Here is a 22494-nt window from a genome sequence, read left to right as displayed (position 1 = left end):
TATAGGTAGTTCTCTCTTTTAAGTTTGAGCCTTGTTGTTGCCAGTGCCGATCTTAAACGCCCGATGTATCATTCTGTCGGTTAGAATTTCTCGTCTCGTTAAATATATTAGCCAAGTTTCCTTAAACTTATCTTTGGCCGTTAGTCTTTATCAAAGATGGAAATAAATCTGTTTGGGGAGTTTTATTGAACTTTTTTTATTTAAACAAAAACTAAAATTGGTTAATATTTTCAGTTGAAATGGTCTGCCATATTTATTACCTATACCTATAGACATCTATGCAACGCATGCTTGCTTTATTTAAGTCTTAACTAAATAGTAAAGCGAAAAAAATCTGCCAGAAGTGGTTACCGTTTTGAGGGACATCCTAATCCCATGGAGTATTTATCTCGAACAAGAATTATAAAAACAAGATTGAGCCGAAAATGTTGATACCTAACGTTCGCAAATTTCCTTTTCTTTACGGATACCTTTCAAGAAATACCTACATAATGTGCACAACAAACAAGGTTAGAAATGTAACTAAACAAAATAAGATTTGAGTCATCCAATGTGTGAGTGAAACACTATCACTGCACTCCAGACATATATCCGCTGATTTGTACTGTCACAATGTCGCAGCAGCCGTTACTGTCGACACAGATAAGCCGTACCTATTCTATTGATTGTCGCAAAAAAGGTAATGAATTAATTGTTTCTTGGGATGTTTTTATATCACTGTGTTTAAATAAATACGTTATGCAGGCTGCAGGCTACTCCGCTCGTTTCACTTCTGTGTCGGCGGCACATTTGAGGCATGCAGACTTGCAGAGCTATGTCACTCGTTCGTGACTCGAAACCCGATCGCTTTACTTTCAATTGGATTAAAGTAACGCAATACGATAAATCCGTGTCGAAAGGCCATAGGTTAACGGCCCATTCCGTGTCAGTTATCTTGTCACGAAATTGCGAATGGGATCGCTACCTAGATTACCAGCTAATACAGTACCAGCAACATAATTATGATACATACTGAAAAAATATATCTGAGTTAACAATGTTAAGTTTGTTTTCTTGAAAAATTACATTCTTGGATAAACTTCAGTATCACAAGATTGACATGTAAAATTCTTATCTTAAACAATGGCTAGTAGCTAAAAAGTGTACTGAAGATGATTGTAGCCACGTTTATTTATGATTTATATAATGCATAACACATAGATCTCTAGAAAGCGCCTTGTAATCTAAGCGACTATCATCAACCATACCATACACCAAGATAATAACCTATAATAACGTAGAAAGATAAACTTGAGTGAGACGCTTTGTATGAGCCGATGAATGTCACTTTGTTATGAGATCGGTGCATTGTCTGTGCCGTGTGGCCTAAGAAATAAAACCGGCGAAGTGCGAGTCGGACTCGCGCACGAAGGTTTCCGTACCGTTACGCAAAAACGGCAAAAAAAACACGTTTGTTGTATGGGAGCGCCACTTAAATATTTATTATATTCTGTTTTAGTACCTATTTGTTGTTATAGCGGCAACAGAAAAATACATCGTCTGTGAAAATTTTAACTGCCTAGCTATCACGGTTTATGAGATACAGCCTGGTGACAGACAGACAGACGGACAGAGGAGTCTACTAAAACCCTACGGGACCCTATTACTAAATAGGGTCCCGTTTTTACCCTTTGGGTACGGAACCCTAAATAACGCAAACAGGGTTTTTGCAACGATGAAATACTCGGGTAATTCTTTCTGTGATTGTTTACAAACAAAACAAACATGAAATATATTTCTTACGCTAGTGTCAATATGTACCCAAAAATAGAAGTGTAGGTACCTGTAAAAGTATAATTTTTTTCTTGATGGATAGATTTGACTAGCAAGCAACTTCTCTAAAAAAAACGGCACACTGCCCCACATCCCACATTACAATCCATAACAAAATAGCGTTACATAATGTAGGTTGCGTTGCCTCCATTTGTCACAGATAACGCACAAAGATGACAGGGGGCAGTTTATCTTCGGACGACTGTGGAATTACAAAAGGCCTTTAGGCTTTATAATACATATGTATTACCAAGATACTTTTACCGGCACTCAAACGTGGAACTAGCCAGTCGTGGGACGAAAACATCTGCCCGTGTTACAGCTTAATTTGTCGGTCTTTATTGGATTTCTATTCACGAGACAGCTGTATGTTTCCACTTTTTATTTACTTGGTGGCAAATAAAAGTATTTCGTTTAGTTATCTATTGATTTAAGTACCTAGTAGTTAGGTACTAAAAACTAAAATCAACACATAACATTGGGTAGGTACTACCTAAGTTCCTTAATGTCTATCGTTGATAACATCGCGAGCATTGCGTTGCAGTGGCTTAGCTTCAACTCTGGGTAAAATCACTATATTGAAACAGCTATAACATAAAAATGAGGCTCAACTGTTTTTAAATACGCGAGCTAGTTAAATTTGTGATAACCTTACTATTTATGTATACTAAGTTATGTATAGGATTAAAGTGGACGCTATTTCACACAATCACTTGTGCTACGGTACAGTGCCCCAATGAGCTAGTGTATAATCGTAATAGTGCTCTAATCGGAGTAGTTCCGCGGAAATCAACATTTCCCATTGTCTTCGTAACGGCTCGTCCGATATCCCACGAGATGCTTTACATAAAATATCCAGTGTAGGTACCATGGTTGTGGAAGTAGATAATAAGGTTGTTACCGCTTTATGCAGAAAATAGATACGGCGCAAAATGACCAAAGATGAACACTAGTGCGATAATTAGAGTACACCAAACGAACACCAAACATTGCCAATCGGGGGAAATAATTCGTGTATAAGCCAATTTTAGCATGGGTGTAGGTAATGGTGTATTAAACAAGATACTGAAAGTACCGGGGGGTGGGGGTGAAGCTAACGGGTAGGAGGGGAGGGACGGTTTAAGGTCCCTTTTTATAGTTTTTCGTAAATAGCTCTTAAACGGTGGCCCGTAGCAAAAAATGTTCTATTACACAAGTAATCTACAGAATTTTGTCTATAAAAAAGATTCAGTACACTTTTTCGCTAGGATTAATATTTTCAAAAATATTAAGATGGGAAAGTTACGGTTAGATTCGAGTCATCCTGGATGCTTAAATAATTGATTATTTTACCCCATTTTCTCGTAAGTTTGGAGTCATGTAGATTCAAATTTTTTTTCGCCAATTTCTAACATCTAGATTATTATCACAATAATAGAAAAGCGTTGCGCTGGTTATTAAATAAGTGCGATTAACGTGCGTGCGCGCATAGCGTGTCGCACTGAGCACGTGGCCGAGAATGTATGGTGGAAAACGATGCCGTTGCCCTGTTGGTTTTTATGCTGTCTGCGTTACTGTGTTAGCTTCTGTATTATGCCGTTTTGCTCTGCATATTCAAATGAACATTGTATTTTTTAAAGTAAAGCCTTAATCAAAATGATGTCGTATAAAACGTTTATCTGGGATCGGAGGGTCAGTTCAAAGGATTCTTTTGTTCACAGGTTATCCTTTTTTTGCTGTGTTACAATTTCTTTTTACCTTTTCTGTGATTCGATTCGACTACTAGGTACAATAAAAGAGTAGCAGTAAAATATGAACAGTTATTATTGTTCTCTTTTCATCATCATCATCTTTACTGATTTTGGCAACTGGTTAATTAGTGAAGAGTTTGTTATAGTTAATATAATCCGCAGGTCTCCAAATTTTATATGATCCGAGGGTCACGGCTAGACCCTTACTTTCTTTTCGATTCCGGCCCGGGGCTGTATGTCGCTTGGAGACTCATATTAGCGTTCATTGGCACACGTCCTTTAGATAGTTTCAGAAACACTTCTTCGCTGTCTGGGTAACATTGTTTTTATTCTTCCGGCGGTAATATATCCAGGGTTTATGTAGGCTGACTGTACACTTACTATTGAAGACATACCTACATCAAGCATTCCAAAAATAGCTTGTCTAGCATGTTCGTCGAACGAACACGCATCATATTTTAAATTGGAATTTGAATGATTGGTTTAAGTCATTTATCGGTTATATTAGTCGCATGTGTTTAATGTACAATAAAAATAAGAATTAACAGAAAAGAAAGCTCGAAAGTGCCTTTATACAAATCGGTACGAACGATGTAATTGTTTCAAAGAAATTGCACCTTACTGCGTAACTTCCATGATGCAATATGTTAGTTTACCGTTTTTTTGCCGTTGTAACGTAATCGGAGACGCCACTCAATGGAAGTGCAACTTAAAGTCTTCAATTTGAAGCAACAAAGTTTCCTTTTGTTCTCTTTGAGTAGCCGTAGCTGCAGGATTGTATTTAGGAATACATATCTGATTTTGTACTGTCCGTGTACTGGTCTACTCGAAACTATAGTCTTCTGGACATTTAAGAGGCGTGCGCGGAGTCCTTTTAGTTTAGAGGATGTATGAAATGTATTAAAGGAGATTAATAGGATACTGAATTTTTCTGCGCCATAAGACGCACGCAGAAGCAGCACGGATACTTTACTCGACTAGCACGATTGTTTTATTAACCTTTTAACCGCCAGCAATTTTTGATCGAGCGTGCTCGTGTCGCCACCGACAGTAATTGTACCACGCAGAGTAAGGTTGGCATAGTTACGGGAGTTATAAATGTGGTGTAAAAACCAAATCAGATCTTTGTCTTATTTATCAGACTGTGGCGAAATGAGCTGGATATGTAATGTCTTATATATCAGACTCTGGCGGTTAAGGGGTTAATTGAATTATTGACTCTAAACCTATGAGTTTCTTCAAACTAATATATGCGAGATATATACCAAACGTCAATTCTTGGGATTAAGTTGCCAAGCGGACCCTAGGCTCCCAAATGAACCGTGGCAAAATGTAGGGACAACTTTAGCAGGATGGATGATATTAGATACTGAAATAACCTCACTTATTAGTTCTGCCATGTTATTTCTATTTTCTAATAAATAAAAAAAAACAGATGACTTATTATAAGGTTTGAGTGTAATACTATACCTATGAAGGGGTGGTTGTTTAAGTACAAAACTTTCTCATTTTTTCATAAAAACTTATCACATTTGTCATACATATTATTTTACACATTACACATACGATACGAGTGCATCTTATTAATAAGCATCAACGTTAAGTAGGCATTAGAATTTTACTAGTATGTTGAGTTAATTATAATTTTACCAAGGTAAGAGTTCTTCTACAAACAAATTACTCTGACCTAATCTCGTGTTTCGAAATCAACCTATATTCACCATGGTTGACGTTTCTAAATCTGGATTTAGTGGATTTGCCGCCATCGCTTTTACGCTCGATTGTTAAGTCGGCCATGGAACTAAGAATAACGGATTTCTTCTCCGATTTGGGTTAGGAATCTTTGATGTTCGGGAATGATTACAGATGTCATAAGAAGAAACGTTTTATTTGATGGTTTGTTTATAGTACTCTAATTGACAATACCTACGTAATATATCATACTTCCAATTTACATGAATACAGTACATAACAGTAGGCTAGACTCGGCTAGAGAGCGGATGTCAAAGTGTATTTTTACATGAGGCACAGCCGTATGTCAACCATTTTAGTTCAACGTCTCCATTTAAAGGCTTTTATTTTGGGTTTAGGAAATGTTCTCCTACCAACCAGATTATTTCGTTGTACGCATTTGCGAATGCCAACCATTTCAAGTACCCTTATTTGTGTTTCGAGTGTTATAAAAATAGCTGACTCAAACTCCTCATCATCTTGAGGGAACATTATATAAATATATGACTTTATAGGAACGAAATTAAACATGTTTAATTTTCGTCTCTAACTATGTAAGTACACACTGACGTAATGTGAAAGAAAAGAGTATAGCAGCAATACCTACTCTGAAGTTACAATTATCCTTCCCTTAAAAATTGTTATTTCAAAACTCGGAAGTTAACATTTTAGAGGTTGTATACACCACACCACACACCACACGACGAAAGGGAACGAAGTTACGTGACCGCTTCTTCATGCTAACGGAGTCCCCATTTTCCATTTCTGGATTAATATCACAACTCTGTAATACTGTATAGAACTATAGAACATGTTTTGACGCAATTTTTTAACACTAATAATATTTTCCATAATGTCAAAGTCATCCAGGGAGGAAATGGGGACTATATGTAGGTACGTTTGTATTGTACATTGTACGGAGTTGCGGTCGTCCACTATTCTCTTTAGTCCACTATTCCTTTGAGTACTAGGTTTGTTCTTAGGAAGAACGCAAAAGCGGAAGCTATACCCATCGTGGAAACATCCCTGTCCAACCCCCGACCTATTTGCCGTACGCTGACCTGTCGTATTGAGCTGCGTGACTGGGGCAGATGGCTTGTGTGGCCTAGTAACTCTACGTAACAAAGTTATGGGAAAATACAAATTTTCGTATTATAGATGCTAGCATATTGGAATGCTGTAACACGATAGTCAATGAAGTAGTGCCCAAAACCCTGAAGCACTTAATATATTTTTTATTTCTGTTGCGAAATCGCTAGTGACTAGCGAGCGCATAAAATTATGTTCCCGCAGGAGTTATGGATTGTGAAAAAAAAACTATAACTCAGGTTTTTTTTATTTTATTATGTCAATAATTCGTACGAACCAAGTAGGTATAAATGAGTTTTACTTTTAAAATACTGACGTTTATAATTTAATATTTTTGTTGATGTTTAAAAATATTTAATTAGATTAATATATAAAGCCGTTTTAAATATTTTTACACAATATTCAATTGTGGCTGAATGCCGGATGGGTCTGATCCGGCATTCAGCCACAATTGAATATTGTGTAAAAATATTTAAAACGGCTTTATATATTAATCTAATTAAATATTTTTAAACATCAACAAAAATATTGCCTTCGATATGCACAAACTACTATATTGTATTACTTTTAATATGTAGATGCCTAAAGCTAGGCAGCACACCTCTTGCGCGTTGAATAGACATGCATGCGCACTGCGTGTACGTGCAAACGTCCCGCCGGAATGGAACAGCTGAATTTTTGTCGGCTGATGGCTCATAGATATTCGAAACTTTGTTATATAGATATTTATATTGTAGACGTAGACGTATTTAATTTCATAAAATCGTATCCTAGTCCAACAAATTTCATGTTGATGAGACCATAATGCATAAAATAGGGCGTTTGAGTACAAACACGAGCTGAGAATGTGTGCGAGCAAATTACATACATATGCCAGTGACATCGCATTTGCCACTCCGACGCTAGTCTAATTCAAAGTAAAGCCTTACAAATCTGCTAAACCCTCACTCTTGGCGGTACAATTAGTAATCGGCTTACCTTCCTTGCGCTAAAGCTGTCCTATTTAAAGTTCACGTTTCTCCCGACTAGGTGAGGTGTAGAGACATTTACGGGGCATGACATAACGCTGAGCCTAGCTATATTCGAATTTTAACCGATTCCGCATTAAGTCTCGTTTTTATCTACAAAAGAAAAGATACGATTAATGGGACCTATTTCGGCTGAATAAGTTTTTGTCTACCTACAGTTGAAATCTGTAAGTCAGATGCAAATCAATGAGATCAGAGATACTTTACACAGATTAGTGATTTACTTTAAAATATATTTTTCATGGTAATGTAATATATAAATACTGCATATTGACTTCAGTAATTTATAATATGATAATCGTAATGTAGTTAGTGACCTGAATTATCGGTTCAAGATAATTACTATCACTCAAAAATGCCCATAAAGATGGCTGGTATAGAAAGCGCAAGATACTTGTATCGGGTACTGCTAAATATTTTCTAAAGAAAATTCAGAGGACGGCTTAAATTTAACAAACAAATATTGTTGAGATTGTCAACGTAGGTATCGTAAGTTCTAGACAGTTAAAATAGCAAAGGTTGCAAATATCAAGTCTTAACGTTAATGCAGTCCAGCTCTCTATCTCTAGTTATAGTTACAGAGCGGCGTCGCTGAAATTGCTTTATTATTGTGTTAGTTGCGGCTACAGCGACCGGCACCGCACACCGCGCGCTTCACTACGCTTGGATTATGGCCGCTGATGTGTTCTCAAACTGCAAATTAGCTTCTGACTTCTGAGCAAACTACTCAGGACAGGGCATAATACCTAGTAGTAATAATGCTTGTTTAAAAATGCTTAGGCCTGGTTGACAGGAAGCTATTATTATTTATTATTTTGTACATACTATGAAATCACTGTTATTGGTGGGTGAAATGCAGATTATCTTTGTCACGACCCGACGACGAAGGAACATTTTATTAGGTTCCTTACAATGTCGTGTCAGTTTTTATTTTCATTATATCTTTACAAAACATATAAAATGTTACGAACCTACGTGTTATGAAACTATTTGTTATTTTCTTGACGAAGCTAATGTACATATCATACTTATTTCAGTAAAATCTTAAGTTACCTATTTTCCGGGCTGGCACGTAAATTATCTCTTGTAAATGTAAAATGTTTTAAGTTTGTTTGTGTCTTGCGCTGAAATTGCGTTCAACTTTGGGCAGTAAATTATACTTGCTGTTAATTTATTATTACATAGCTATAAGAGTTTATTAAATTATTACGAAATTAAAAAGAGTTAGAATTCATCATTACATATTTTAAGTTGCTGTTTTATGTTACGTGAAATCATGAAATCTCTCTTTCACGTAAATCTCTCAAACAGTCCCTTATTTACAACTGTTCAAGATAGCACTTACAAAGAAACATTTTTTTACACTAAAAACTTTTAAAGAAGACTAGGCATCACGTGCTCGGTATGCTCGTATGCTAAATAAATTATTGATATTGATTTCATTCTTTTGCTTTCAGGTAATCAATCGTCAGTTTGCGGACACTAACAAAAATAATCAAAAGTACAGTAAGTTGGCAGCATGGACCTAGAATATTACGGACGGACTGTCACCTAAGACAACCTGTGACACTGCAATGGCGGACGGTTTGAATGTGTGCGTGTAGACGAGTGTTACCATGTAACACAAATTCTCCCCTAATGGTGAAACAATTATTTTTAATATCGTCTTATTTTCAAATAAAAAAATTGGGACAGTTTTACGTTAGACAATAAAAAAGGTGTGTACGTATCTGATTTTATAGGTCTTGAAATTCGCAATATTGCACAATTACTTTGTGCAAACATTATATTCAATACCTAATGATATTTAGCATCGTAATGAAATCAGTTTGTCATGTTTTTTTAATTTATACATTTAACTTGAAACATATCTGGTTTTCAACAAAAAAATTATAATACATAACAAACAAACGTTAACTATCAAACATCCATGTAAGCGTCTAATCTCCTTAGTATCGGGAAATTACCATACCGACCTAGTTTGAAATGCAGAATCAATAATTTAACCATTTACCTAAATGATCTCTTAATACATAATGATTTAATAAGAAGGGTATCAATTACCCTACTTTCGGGAAATTACCCTATTCATGTTACTGGTCACACTCCCGTTTTGCAGTTTGATAATTTATAAACAACAAATTATCGTGATTTTACGTACTAATTGATAAACTTAAGTATGAAAAGTTATTCCGTGACTTTTTTTCTTTCGATCGGTACAATTCTAGCAGGATTTAACTACGCATACCGGCATATTTTATATTTTTCTTCGACATGTTTACTTCAATGACGTTTCGATTCGTCTGACGGCAAACTGGTGGATGTGGGCTGTCAATGTGTGTGTGTCACGCGTAAATACTATGAAACTGGTGGATGTTGGAATCACAGTTGTGTTGTAAGCGAAATTCTGTCCGTAATATTATAGGTCCATGGTTGGCAGCATGCATTGCTATCAATAAGAGCTGTAATGGTTAATCAACGAACGTAAAACAAGCTTGATGTCAATCAAGTAGACTTATCGCCACAAAGCGGTCTCTTCTTTGTATTGTGTTTGATCTACCTATACTCTCAATCTTTTCAGTAACACTTGCAAATATTTTTTATTAACCCCTTCAACTTTTACAAAATAAAGCCTACTGTATTTTTTCCAAAAATTTAAAAAGTCTATTATGACGTGAATGATAATCCAAGTTAATTTCTCAGACATTCATTATAAGCAATGCCAATGACACCACGTTCCCACGCTCTTCTAACGAAACTTACCTAATCTTGTTTTCTTGCCGTGTTCAGACGACAGGACATTCTTAGATAATGATGTTAGCTTGTTTTCTCATATATAGTGCAATTTTATTGTGGAAAGAGAGTTCAAAATATACCAAGTAGGTTGCTTTGTTTTTCATTATAACATCGCTCGATTTGTTCCGAGTTCAAGTAGTAATGTTTAAAATATTAAGAGCACAATTAAGAGTACATACTCGTAGTGTTCGTACAGGAATTAGTTTAATTTGCCTTTCGGTATCCCAAAGGTGAAGGCTACTAAAGTAACACATTTCCGTAATTCTGGCAAAAGTACGTGCCAGTTTCGGGAACTGAAGATACTATTTTTTTCTCCACCTTCCTCTTCCATGATCCTTCCATGTTGAAAATTGAGTAATTGTGAGACGTAATAAGAATAGCTTGATTTTTTCCCATTACTTTTCAGTTTCCTATCAATATTCAAAACTCTTCCGCACAGGAAATGTAATCGTTCACAAACTTAGGGCAATTTTATCGTCGTTTGCCTTCCACACATTCGAACTTTCCCGAGCGTTGATCGAATTACCAATAAAGGAAAGTAACGATCAAGCGGTAGGTTATAGGTACGACGACGACCAAATCGTATATCACTTATTTAATTTTAAGCAAATTGAACCATATTCTTTGCTACTTAAATTCAAACTTTATTTAAATTTACAATGTTGTAGTGTCATGAGAGCTCGTATATGTGGATCGATCGAGGAAAGCCGGATAAATGACAATGGAGGCATATTATTTGCAAGCTCGTATTTTGCTCGATCGGACTTTTGGAAAGTCAACCTAATCAACAAGGCATTTCTGATGTATTTCTAAGAATATATATTATATTTCTATGTGAAACTTATAGATATATTTATTAGTGTAATGGCCGTACATCTACTTAGGGGGTTTGCACCTTGTTCTTAAGTATAAGAAGTGTTACGAATAACATTTTTAAAGTACAACAGTACTTTGGTTTAAGACGATTGGAAGGCCCAATGCCCTTGAGCGTCAGGGCGGAGCTAAGCGCTCTGTACCCGCACCACCCGCTTACCCCGCTCGCTGCGATCGTACGTGAATTTTGTATCGCTGCACCGCCACGAGGTTCAAAGAATAAGATACAGCCCAGAGGCGTGCAGTTGGCGCTATACTCGTATACCTTTTGTTTGCAGATATTTTGTTGTTTGAGTATGAGTAGATAATGCATTTAGTGGAGGTCGTAAATTACATTTCACGGTTAATACGACTCGCGTCCTGTTTAAAACGCCGTATAAAATTATATTAGTATTATATATTACTTACCCATCCCGTTACGCACCATGCTGCACGTTTGTGTAATTGACATAACCGTCGTATTGAATTGGTAGAGTGTCATTCGATGGAACTTGCTAACTATACGTATGTAAGTAGGGCTTGCAAATATTCGAAACTTTCAGATATTCGAATATTCGACTTTTTCTGACGACGTATTCGAATATTCGAATAATTATTCGAATATTATAAAAAATAAGAAAAGGAACGAGAAATCGGTTTATTATCGTTTTATTCAAAAGCTTTTTTCACATATTGCTAAAACTAAGGATATTTGGCAGAAATTCACTTAATTTACTAGATTTTATCATCCTATTATTTATAAGATGCCCACATTTATAAAAACAAGTAAAACGCCAAAATTAGACGTATTTAATATTTCTAGATAAAACTTATTATAAATGCGTCGTTGCGTGAAATAATATAACTTTAACCATCCAAACACCTAGGTATGTAAGATATTTTTTTTAGTAGGTAATTATTTTCCGATTTAAATTAACTTGTAATCACTCAGAAGCCTGTAAAAAGGCCTTTAATTTCATTGTATTTTGAATCTTTATTGACTTTATTTGTTTTGGCAAGTTATTATTCCTAATGGTCGGCTAATTATATAATATTGGAATATTTAAGGGAAAAAGTTAGTTGAGTACTGAGTGGATTATTCGTCAGCTAAAGGTGCATGGTTAGATTACCAAGTTGGGCAGGTTTGGTATGATTAAATTTGAGAATTGCGATAAGTGACAAGGTTTAGACTTCAAAAATTCGCTTAACGTACGCTTGTACTGAATAAACAGAATGACCCTTTAACTTAAAACTTACGCACCGTAAAAATAACATACTTTTTGATTTCGTTTTCTTTTAAATTGAGTTAGGTTTCACTGTATTCACGAAGTCTATCGAGAGGAATACTGTAAAAATATTATTTCCTTCGTGTTTGGGTACCTATCGTTCCTCATTCACTGTAAATACCCGTAAAACACACAGAAACTCTAACTACAGCGGATGACATAGATTTTTTTATAGTAATAAAAAATATTCGAATATTCGAAACCTGAGCGGCCGAATATTCGAATATCAAAACAGGTCGAATATTCGACAAATTCGAATATTCGAATATTCGAATTGCAAGCCCTATATGTAAGTAATCAAACTTGATGAATGAATTTACTAGTGACTTTTGTTGACATAGTTAGTTCCATAGAATGATACTTTATGCAATACGCCGTCAGCCAACATTTTTTAATGTGTTTATTACCTACCTTAGGTTTTTTGTTTTGTCTAATATTTAAAATATCTTTTAAATTTGCTCACTAAGATTAGACTGACAAAGGAAATATTACATACAGCCAACGACCACTCTCTGTAAGCTGTAAGCATACTTGCGACATATATTTTATTATTATGTATCATTTGGTGAGTCAATCGGTCCTCCCTAGAAATACGGGCTATATGTGATGTGTCTAGTAGGTGCATATTACAGATTTGTTGGGGCATACTTGCGACATTAAAATAAAAAAAAAGAAAACAAATCTATGGTACTATATTTATAAGCGGTTAGACATGGTGCTCGAATAGCTTTTTCTAATGTCAAGTTAAAAAAATAAAAAAAGGCGGCAATTTACATTTTTATTTTCTTACATTGTTTGAGAAAAGCACTATACAATGCTTGGCCGGAACAGGGATTGCAATACTCGCTTTATACGGCCTCGTCTACGACTCGGCCGTCTACCGCAATCTCGTTCTACAATCCCTTACTTCACGGCCTCTGCAGTAATGTACTATTTATGAACGTAGGGCCGGTAAATGTTATCGCGATTGAAATAATATGTAGGTATGTATAGGTACTTACTTCTCTCAAAAAATGCGAGGATATATATACCTATAAAAGTTCAAATAAGGACGGGACATTATGGTAATATTTCAACGCATGTTTGAGAAATTTCCACGCATGTTTGAGAAAACTTAATCCCATCAAAAACATTACATGTAAAAAGGTGCAAGTCTCGCAACGCTTCTACTACAAAAAAGTTTTGAGATGTAATGTGAAACCAAGTTGGTTATTTTAATCAGTGCCAGGGGGTGTTAAAACTGTATCAAATATATATCTTTAATTTGTAATACGTATAATGACTTGGCCATCGCACGGCTGCATAATGACATAAGGATCATCGTCACCTATTAAAAATATTTTTAATTGAACATAACGCTAGCGCTAATTGCAGTTCGAGCATTACACATATTTACGAGTACGGTACGAGTAAAGCATTATGTGCGATTGCCAAGTCATTATATGTATTACAAATTAAAGATATATATTTGATACAGTTTTAACACCCCCTGGCACTGATTAAAATAACCGACTTGGTTTCACATTACATCTCAAAATTTTTTTGTAGTAGAAGCGTTGCGAAACTTGCACCTTTTTACATGTAATGTTTTTGATAGGATCTCATCTCTTTTTGTAGGCAGTCCTTCTTTTCGGGTACTCATACTATGTATACACATATCAAAAAGAAACACGTCTTCATTCATACTCACATCTAGTGATGGGTAGGACATCAATTTAAAATGAGTTTGTATGAGTACCTCATTTTCTAAAATGAGGTGTTACAATGTCTTACTTCAAATGAGGTGAGGTACTAGCATATTTTCAGCGTCGACTATTCCATTCATTCCAACGGCGACAAAAATATTTAATGTATATACATATTTATGTATTCATCACTTCCTTTATAAATAAATAAATAGTAACATATATTTAATTGGAGTGCAATTCTGGAGGTTAAGAATAGAACTTTTAGGAGAAAGATAATTTTAGAATCAAGTAAAATGAATAGAGGAGTGAAGTAAGATATTTTTGCGGTACGAAGTACTGCGACAAATTAACAAAATGAGTGGTACAAATGAGGTGCCTCACGAGTGAGCGACTCAACACTACTCACATCGTACATCGTAGTGTACCTTTACTTTACTACCTACTATTTGTAGGAACTGCAACAGTAACTTTGTAATAGCAAATATTTATATGGGATTACAAACTTACTTATGCAGTTCTTAGATCTTTAAAACGTGACTGATATTGCAATATTTTTAGGTTTTCTATGGCTTGATAAGCTGAAAACTACTTATGTTTAAAATTTGAAGCTTGTGGATATACTAGAAGTACCTTAGAATTATGATGATCGTAGGTGAGTGAGTGAGTGAGTGAGTGAGTGTGTCAGTGTCGAAAATAAGGAACTTTGACGTACAATAATTCTTAAACTACTAGTTCAAATTGAATGTTTTTGAGAATATATCTTAAGCATGTTTAGCCCTATATATTACTGAAAATTCAGGATTTTAGCTTCAGCCAGCACAAAATTACAGGACATCGAAAATGGCCTGAATCGCTTCGAGAAAAGGATGGTACGGCCGTGCCTCTTTTTTTGCTCGACTTGGCGGGGGCAGTGCCCCCAGATTTACTTAATAAACTAACATCATCAAACTAACAATAATGGGTAACAATCCTAAAAATGTAATGGTTTCTGAATCAAACTATATAGTATATACCTACAACATAAATTGCCAATGTTGATAAATTTTTTTAGAAATTGAACTTTATTAAAAACGTTAAATTTTAATGGCAATATGTCGGCGCATGTTCGAAAACATTTTTTATATATTTCAAATGAAGCTTTTCTCAAACATAAGTGGAAATATTGTCATTACGTTCGTAATAATAGGCTGCGAAACACCGTGTTGCGCGCGCTAAAGCGCGTCACAACCAAATCAACATTCTGCAGTTATTTAATCTTTGGCCACAATAACTCCAATTTTATAGCACCTCGGCTCAGAACAAGCATGCAGAATACAAGGAAGGCACGGAGCGACGAGCGACACAGCCTCCTCGTCTCAAAGCTAGCACACGACTGCCGGCCACGCCTTTTTCGAGCTACATACGCACAAAATGTTGAAAAATATTCGATTTCTTAAAAAAAAAATATTTATTAACATTATTCTACGTTGCATTTGTAGTATCTGTTAAAACAATTATTCTAGTCTAAAAATAACTTTAATCGAATAAACCGTTTACTAGAAATAGGCAAAGTTAGTCGCAAAACGGCCTGTCGTAATGTTCCTTTTTTGGAAAAACTATAAGTCATAGGGAACAAGTCAAACGTTAGAAATGTTGTACATAAAACGTAAAATCATATATATTTTTTTCATATTTTTTTGTTGAACCGTTAAGAAGATATAGACTCCAGAATGTTAGAGTTTTCGGCCAAAAACAGCGTCTAGCGCCTTAAAAGGTGTTTTGAGATGCAAACTTTCCGGAATATATGCCACTGAGATGTTAATGTAACTGGTGCATCAATTTACTCGTCTGTCATTTAACATATCGTAATTCAAACCCGTAACTATAACCGTCGCGTTGACCGCAGTGGTTCACCGTTACTTGTCACATTATTCAGTCTCTTGGTAATACTTGCCCAGTTTAAGAATTAATAATTGTATTAATAATTATACCACAATAACGCAAAGTTATTAGAATTAACAAGTGAATGCTTTTTGCAAATAATATGTATATATTGTTCTCCATTGATTGTCATTGGTGAATTTACACTATGTCTGTATAGGTAATATATAATAGGTAATAGAGTGAATTAATATATTAAATAAAAAATTGTTATCCTTGTAGTTCAGTAAGGAGTTCACCAAACCAAACTTAATTTTTCGATTTCATCACCCCTTTGGCATAGTTCTTTGAGGGTTTTTATTATTTATTCGGTAAACGGCAATAAAAGATCATACGGGTGATATAATATTATTTCGTGACATTGTTTCTTCTGCTGAATTAAAACACTGGGCAAATTCTTGATCGAATAACCATATCACATGATATTTGATGAAACTGTATGTTTTGAGACTTCAATTTTGATGTTATTAGAAATCACACCTAAGAGAGACATGAAACAGCGCAAAAATGAGTGGTTATACCTCCAAAGTAACAGCTAATTTACCATTTCAACCATTTTTAACCACTGTCAAAGTTCAAGCTGATTACATATGTTCAGTCCCTTTTTATTGCGTCTTAATCAAGAATTGTAATCAAAACTTTCCCCTAGAAACCTCCCACACACAGTCAATAAACAAGAGCCGCACGCGCCGCATACATTCCAGACGTTTATAGCTCCATCTACAAACAATACGTGACTTCAGTTACCTACTACATTATTTTTGGAAGCAACCGCTGAGTAAAAAACCAACGATTACAAGCCTCGGAGCCTAAGGGCAAAGTTTATAGTGATCCTTTAAGGGGCTGGTAGACGTTCAAACTGTTCAAAGTCGTTTGTCGTCTTAATTCTTAAAATATGTCTTTAATTCTAACTAAACCAACTAAAACCAAATTTACAACAAACGTCAAAATGTATCGTTTATGTTACTTATTATTGTTAGGTATATATCGCAACGCAATGTGTTGTGGGTTGACTGGGTTGGTTGTTGTTGCAACACTCATTATTCGTGAAATAAGTCACTGTTTTTTATTTTCAATTCTGCTGCTTTCAAATATGGTCACTTACTTTCAGCTTGAACATTGTGTCCTCTACAAAAGCTTTTAAACATTATTGAGCCTTATTTATTTATTACTTGCCTTTCTCGTATTGAATTTGTGGTCACAACCGATGTCGTGGCCAGGTCTCCGTGACTTATTGCGATAGCGACTATTGATCGGCCTAAGACTGATTGCTATACAAATGATGTACGAGTATGAACCAGTTTAATTTTATGGTTTCCAGTGGTATCACAGGGATTTGATTGAAAACGAGGCGAAAGTGTCTTTAACCTTCAATCCGTACTTTTACCTACTGTAAATATCAAGTTAAGCTGCGGGATTCGTATCAAAAGACCTTATTTTGGTCGTTTTTAGGGTTCCGTACCCAAAGGGTAAAAACTGGACCCTATTACTAAGACTCCGCTGTCCGTCCGTCCGTCCGTCCGTCCGTCTGTCACCAGGCTGTATCTCACGAACCGTGATAGCTAAACAGTTGAAATTTTCACAGATGATGTATTTCTGTTGCCGCTATAACAACAAATACTAAAAACAGAATAAAATAAAGATTTAAGTGGGGCTCCCATACAACAAACGTGATTTTTGACCGAAGTTAAGCAACGTCGGGCGGGGTCAGTACTTGGATGGGTGACCGTTTTTTTGCTTGTTTTGCTCTATTTTTTGTTGATGGTGCGGAACCCTCCGTGCGCGAGTCCGACTCGCACTTCGCCGGTTTTGTAATATATTGTCTATATTCAATTACTTTAAGAACGCCTTTTTTACTTTTCATGCTTCATTTAATTGGTCTTTGCCGTTTTATTTATTGCCTCCTTTCTTATATTATACACAAATGACATATCTCGTTAGGTACCTCACATTGGCATCTGTCTATTCTTTCGAAGAAAGTGATTAGAAAATGTTCCCACCGTTATCTGGGAAAACAATGACAACCAATTTTTCAATCTTACTGCGAGGCTTAATGAGCCAAATCGAGAATCTGTTGTTTTTAGCCTAGTATTTGAGATACGAACCATCGACCTCATACATCTGTTGAGTGTTCTTAAAAAATGTTCAGTTTTCCTCATTCTATACTTTATGTTTCAGATTCTATTGTATCCGAAATATAAATACTATACCGGAAACATGCCTACGGGACTCTATCACTAAAACTCCGCTCTTCGGCCATCCGTCGGACCGACTGGCGGACCATTTGATATTTCATTCAGCCTGAAAATACAAAAGCAGCTAAAGCGTCAAAACTTTTGTAATCATTATAATAATTTATAATCAGTGATCGTTAATTTTCCAGCAGTTTTGGTGCAGCATTGTTGGTTAAAAACATCTGTATGCCCTATTCTAGGTGGAATATAAGTGTATCTTGTATACCTACATGACAAAATTAACTGAATTGAATTGAATTGAATAGATAATTAGGGTTAATAACAGTAATATTAACCTTAACCAATCCTCTCCCTAGAATTTTTTTTAAGAAAATCCTTTATTTTTACTATGCTGCACCAAAATTGCTGGAAAATTAACGATCACTGTTTATAATACATGTTCAATACAAATTTCAGCACAACGGTTAATAAAACAAAACGTGACTTACATTCTAAATTGTATCCAATTAATTAGAACCTTTTTTCAAATATGACACCCTCTAAAGACACTTTGTTTTAAATTGACTCTAAGTTAGTTTAAATACTTTAAATCAACACTAACTAAGAGTAAGTCGACTCTATCACTTCTAAGTCAAGTCTATTCGAAATTGGGTCTAAGTTGACTCTAAGTTAGTTTAAATCAACTCTAAGTAAGAGTATATATGGTGTACATAATTTGCTCCAGTTAGACATTTTAAACCGACTTATTACTCAGTATATCAGTATATTCTGTATGTATATGACAAGACAAGTGTGAGGTGACGGATGCTGCATCATAGCAGTTGACAGGAAGCAAAAAGCTGAGACCAGCGGGGTCAACGTACCGCAGCCGCAGCTCGCAGTAGTGCGGAGTGAGCTGTTGGTTGTTGATTGATATCGATAAACAAGTTTTTTGTTTTATTTATTTAAACTTTATTTGTCCAATTAAAATAAATGCAAATGACGGAATTAAGGTATAAAGGCATTGTCTACCAGTTAACCATATTTGTATACTTACAAATTTGTGTACTTTAAATATTGCACTGAATGAAATGTACTTCTGTCAAAATTGAATCCACCCTAGAATGCCAAATAGCTGCGGTTCCATTGGTAGGCTGATCAATCGTTGGTCTACCAGGCACGTAAAAAAATGTTTTTCCCAATTGTCAATTTATTATAGAGTCTTCTCTTTCCGCACAGACTCTATGAATAGTTGTCCTGTAGCAAAAAAGTCAGTTGGTGGTAAACACTTGAGCTGAAAATCTTTTCTCCGATAAACAGGCAGCTGAGATTTTTATTTACTTACAATATCATATATTTAATCAGTCAGCTGATAAATTTTCGATTGACAAGAAATAATTCACAATGCTTCGTGATGCAGCTCTCTACGAGCTATTACTATACTCAGGGCCGGATTAAGCATGTCGGGGCCCCTAGGCAGTGCAATGCTCGGGGCCCCCTTAGGCCCTTACAGTCAATTCTGCATACATTTACTTAATGTTCATTTTTCAGTTCAGGGAAGTAAGTTTGTGGTTTTAATTTCAACCTTCAGGTGTCGGTTGAGCCGATACGAACATGCCGAGCGATGTCTTTTTCGCTCTTATTGCGTGGACATAAAGCTTTTTTCTATCAGTTTTTGCCGATTTCTTTTTGCGTCAAGTGTGGGGAGAGCCCTTTTTTTCTCCATAGGTAGTTAAATATTGTGCGAGGCTGAACAGCGATTGTCCGAACATAATACCATACGCACAGCCACATGTTTAAAATTAACGTAATAATAAAGATATTCCATAGGTTTAAATTACAATTCATTCACCGGTCAAGTTAGCATGTAGGTACAGGGTCAACCAGAAAAGCAGCAAAAAAACGCGAGCGCAGCGAGCGCGAAATTTTTTGTAAAAAAATTGTGAAAGCGTGTTAAAAAGGCCGGGCCGGGCCTAAAAATCCGAAGTTCCCCAGTAAGCCGAGCTTTCATGCGAGGTCAAAGCCGTGCTTCAGGATAAGCTCAGCTAGAGCACAGACGCCAACCAATGTCCATTGTATTAAAAAGCGAGACCGCAGGCCGAGCTTGGCGCAGCGAGGCTAAAGGCTAAGCTGAAGAAGAGGAGATTTGGAAGACAAACCAAACATGGAGGTAAAAAGTGAGGCTGAAGGTCGAGCTCAGCAATCTCCACATTACTTAACAAGCCCGAAGCGTACTTATAACCAGCGAGGTGAGCTTTCATGCGAGGCAAAAGGCCAAGCTTCTGAAATCAATGTTTATATTTGTTAAAAAGCGACGCCGAAGGTCGAACTGTAAGAAAGCAGCGCTCTGACACGAACCAATCGGAGATATTAGGCCCTCGGGAGCCTGAAAATCGAGCTGGATATTACAGACTTTAAATCTATAAAATAACATAATTTACATAATCATCTAATGATTGTGTATCTGAGAAACTGATATTGGACATTAAGTAAGTAGGTATAAATATTTAGGTACAATAAAAACAATATTTATGAATTTTGGCCATTTGAAACAAATATTGTTTTTGGCGCGCGCGGGCCCCGCCGGGGCCGTCGGGGCCCCCTAGCCGAGGCGGGGCCCATAGGCAGTTGCCTACTCTGACTTAGGGTTAATCCGGCCCTGACTATACTCTATTGAGCTATTTACGAGCTGATTTTGACATTATTTTGTCGGCAATCGATAATGGTAGTTTAGTATAATATACTTTCAGTCTATCGATGCAAGTTTCTCTTCCCATTACTAGCAGCTCGCGCGTGATGCCGCATCTCGCGATCTGCACTATCCACCTAAGTATGAACACGCATCTTCACGCGTCTATGCCCGCCTGCCCGGGGAAGGCGGAAATTATGGAACTCACGTTGTCCATTAGGGTATTACTACTAACCGTTCTGTTAACTACTGTTGTCTATACAACGATGTTGACAATTAGTGACACGCGCGTTGCTGACCCTTTATAATATATGTATAAGAGTTCGCTGTATATTGTGTTGACAGATTATACTTAGTGCAGATACCTCGCCGTTTGCTGAAAAGCAGTGACCCAATAAAACTAACGCTAGCAGGATGTTGTATTTGTGCAACAAAGATTTGAATGTCGAACTTAAGATGCTTCTGCTTGCTAATACCAATGACTTATCTACCTTATCTTATTCGTTTCTCTTATCCGTTTTTCTTTCTCGTGGTCCAATGTCGAAGTCCTCGGAAAAAGGCTTGTTTTACAGATGTTCCATGGTAAAATGCATATACAGACTATAGGAGTGCCTATTTCCAAATCAAAGGAAGGGAACATACAAAGCGAAATGCATGGGAGTGCGTCTTTTGTACGCAGGCATTGGTCTGTACAGAGCTTTGTTAAAAAAATCTTTTGGTTCGTTCCGTGTGTTTAAAGTATTCAATCCACATTTTTGATGGTTCAATGGGCACAATTGTTCGATATTTTGTTTATTCCCTTTTGTATTTGGACATAATATTATGTGCTAGCATTGAAATTGGTTATTTTATGATTATTATGATAATTTGAAATGGATGTCATTTACTTGTACGAAAGAAAAAAATAAGCTGGAAACGAACCATCGTCTCAGTTTACGCAGTTGTCGCCATAAAGGCCAGAGCATACCGGCTGCAGCAGCGTACGTGCGCGTGCCCGCGTGCGTTAATATGTTGGTTCCGTGTAAGTCCCTCATAATGATCTGTATATTACAACGCGCACGTAACTACAAAAAACTTTTTTAGTAGTTTAGTAGTAGGTTTAAAAGTAGGTTTGGCACTGAAACCGAACGAACAAAAAAGAACGGACTTCACAAAACTGAAGTATCTTCATTTTTTCTATTTCTTCATCGGAATATTGAATGTTGCCGACCTGTCACGAAATTTACAAAATTATAAATTATAGCACATATTAAAAATCTTAATTGTTGACTACTATTACTAATGCGTCACGTTTTAGCGGTTAAGTACGTGTTACAAAAGTTAGGGCACTGTAAGTGAGTGGAAGTGCACTAGTGTGATGCTGTGAGGCCATAATAGTTGGCACCGAGGCAAGACTGGGTGAACGTACTGCTGAGACCCTTGACACGCACTTGACATTTGTTTCCACACCAGCTTTTAACTTGCATGCCTAAAAGCTTTCTTTCATATATACATTTGTTATGAACTGGTAGATAGGTACCGTGCATTACCGTTGACGTTCAAAGATCAAAGTCAAATGGCGTTCTAACAGTTTTAATCTTCTGTCGAAAGATGGCAGTAAATTTACTGTGGATACATAATTTACTTTGACAATTCGCCTCTATTTCAAATTCTCTTTGCTAAAACAGTCTGATTACTGTAAATATGTGTATACGATTAT

At 36.1% G+C, this 22494-nt stretch overlaps 1 protein-coding gene and 1 long non-coding RNA gene across 4 annotated transcripts in view; one reads left to right on the top strand and one right to left on the bottom strand.

The window, feature by feature from the left end:
- The window catches only part of LOC134657875 (protein MTSS 1), a 169634-nt gene that overhangs the window by 50292 nt on the left and 96848 nt on the right, over nucleotides 1-22494 (top strand). The window lies entirely within an intron of this gene.
- LOC134658818 (uncharacterized) overlaps nucleotides 22352-22494 on the bottom strand; it is a 73514-nt gene continuing 73371 nt past the window's right edge. The window contains exon 2 of the long non-coding RNA XR_010097741.1: nucleotides 22352-22448. This is a non-coding gene — a long non-coding RNA (uncharacterized LOC134658818). The remainder of the gene's footprint in view (nucleotides 22449-22494) is intronic.

This window comes from Cydia amplana, chromosome 2, assembly GCF_948474715.1.
Source record: "Cydia amplana chromosome 2, ilCydAmpl1.1, whole genome shotgun sequence".
Lineage (NCBI taxonomy): Eukaryota > Metazoa > Arthropoda > Insecta > Lepidoptera > Tortricidae > Cydia > Cydia amplana.
Note: the sequence above shows the minus strand (reverse complement) of the source record. Positions and strands in the feature narration are given on the sequence as shown.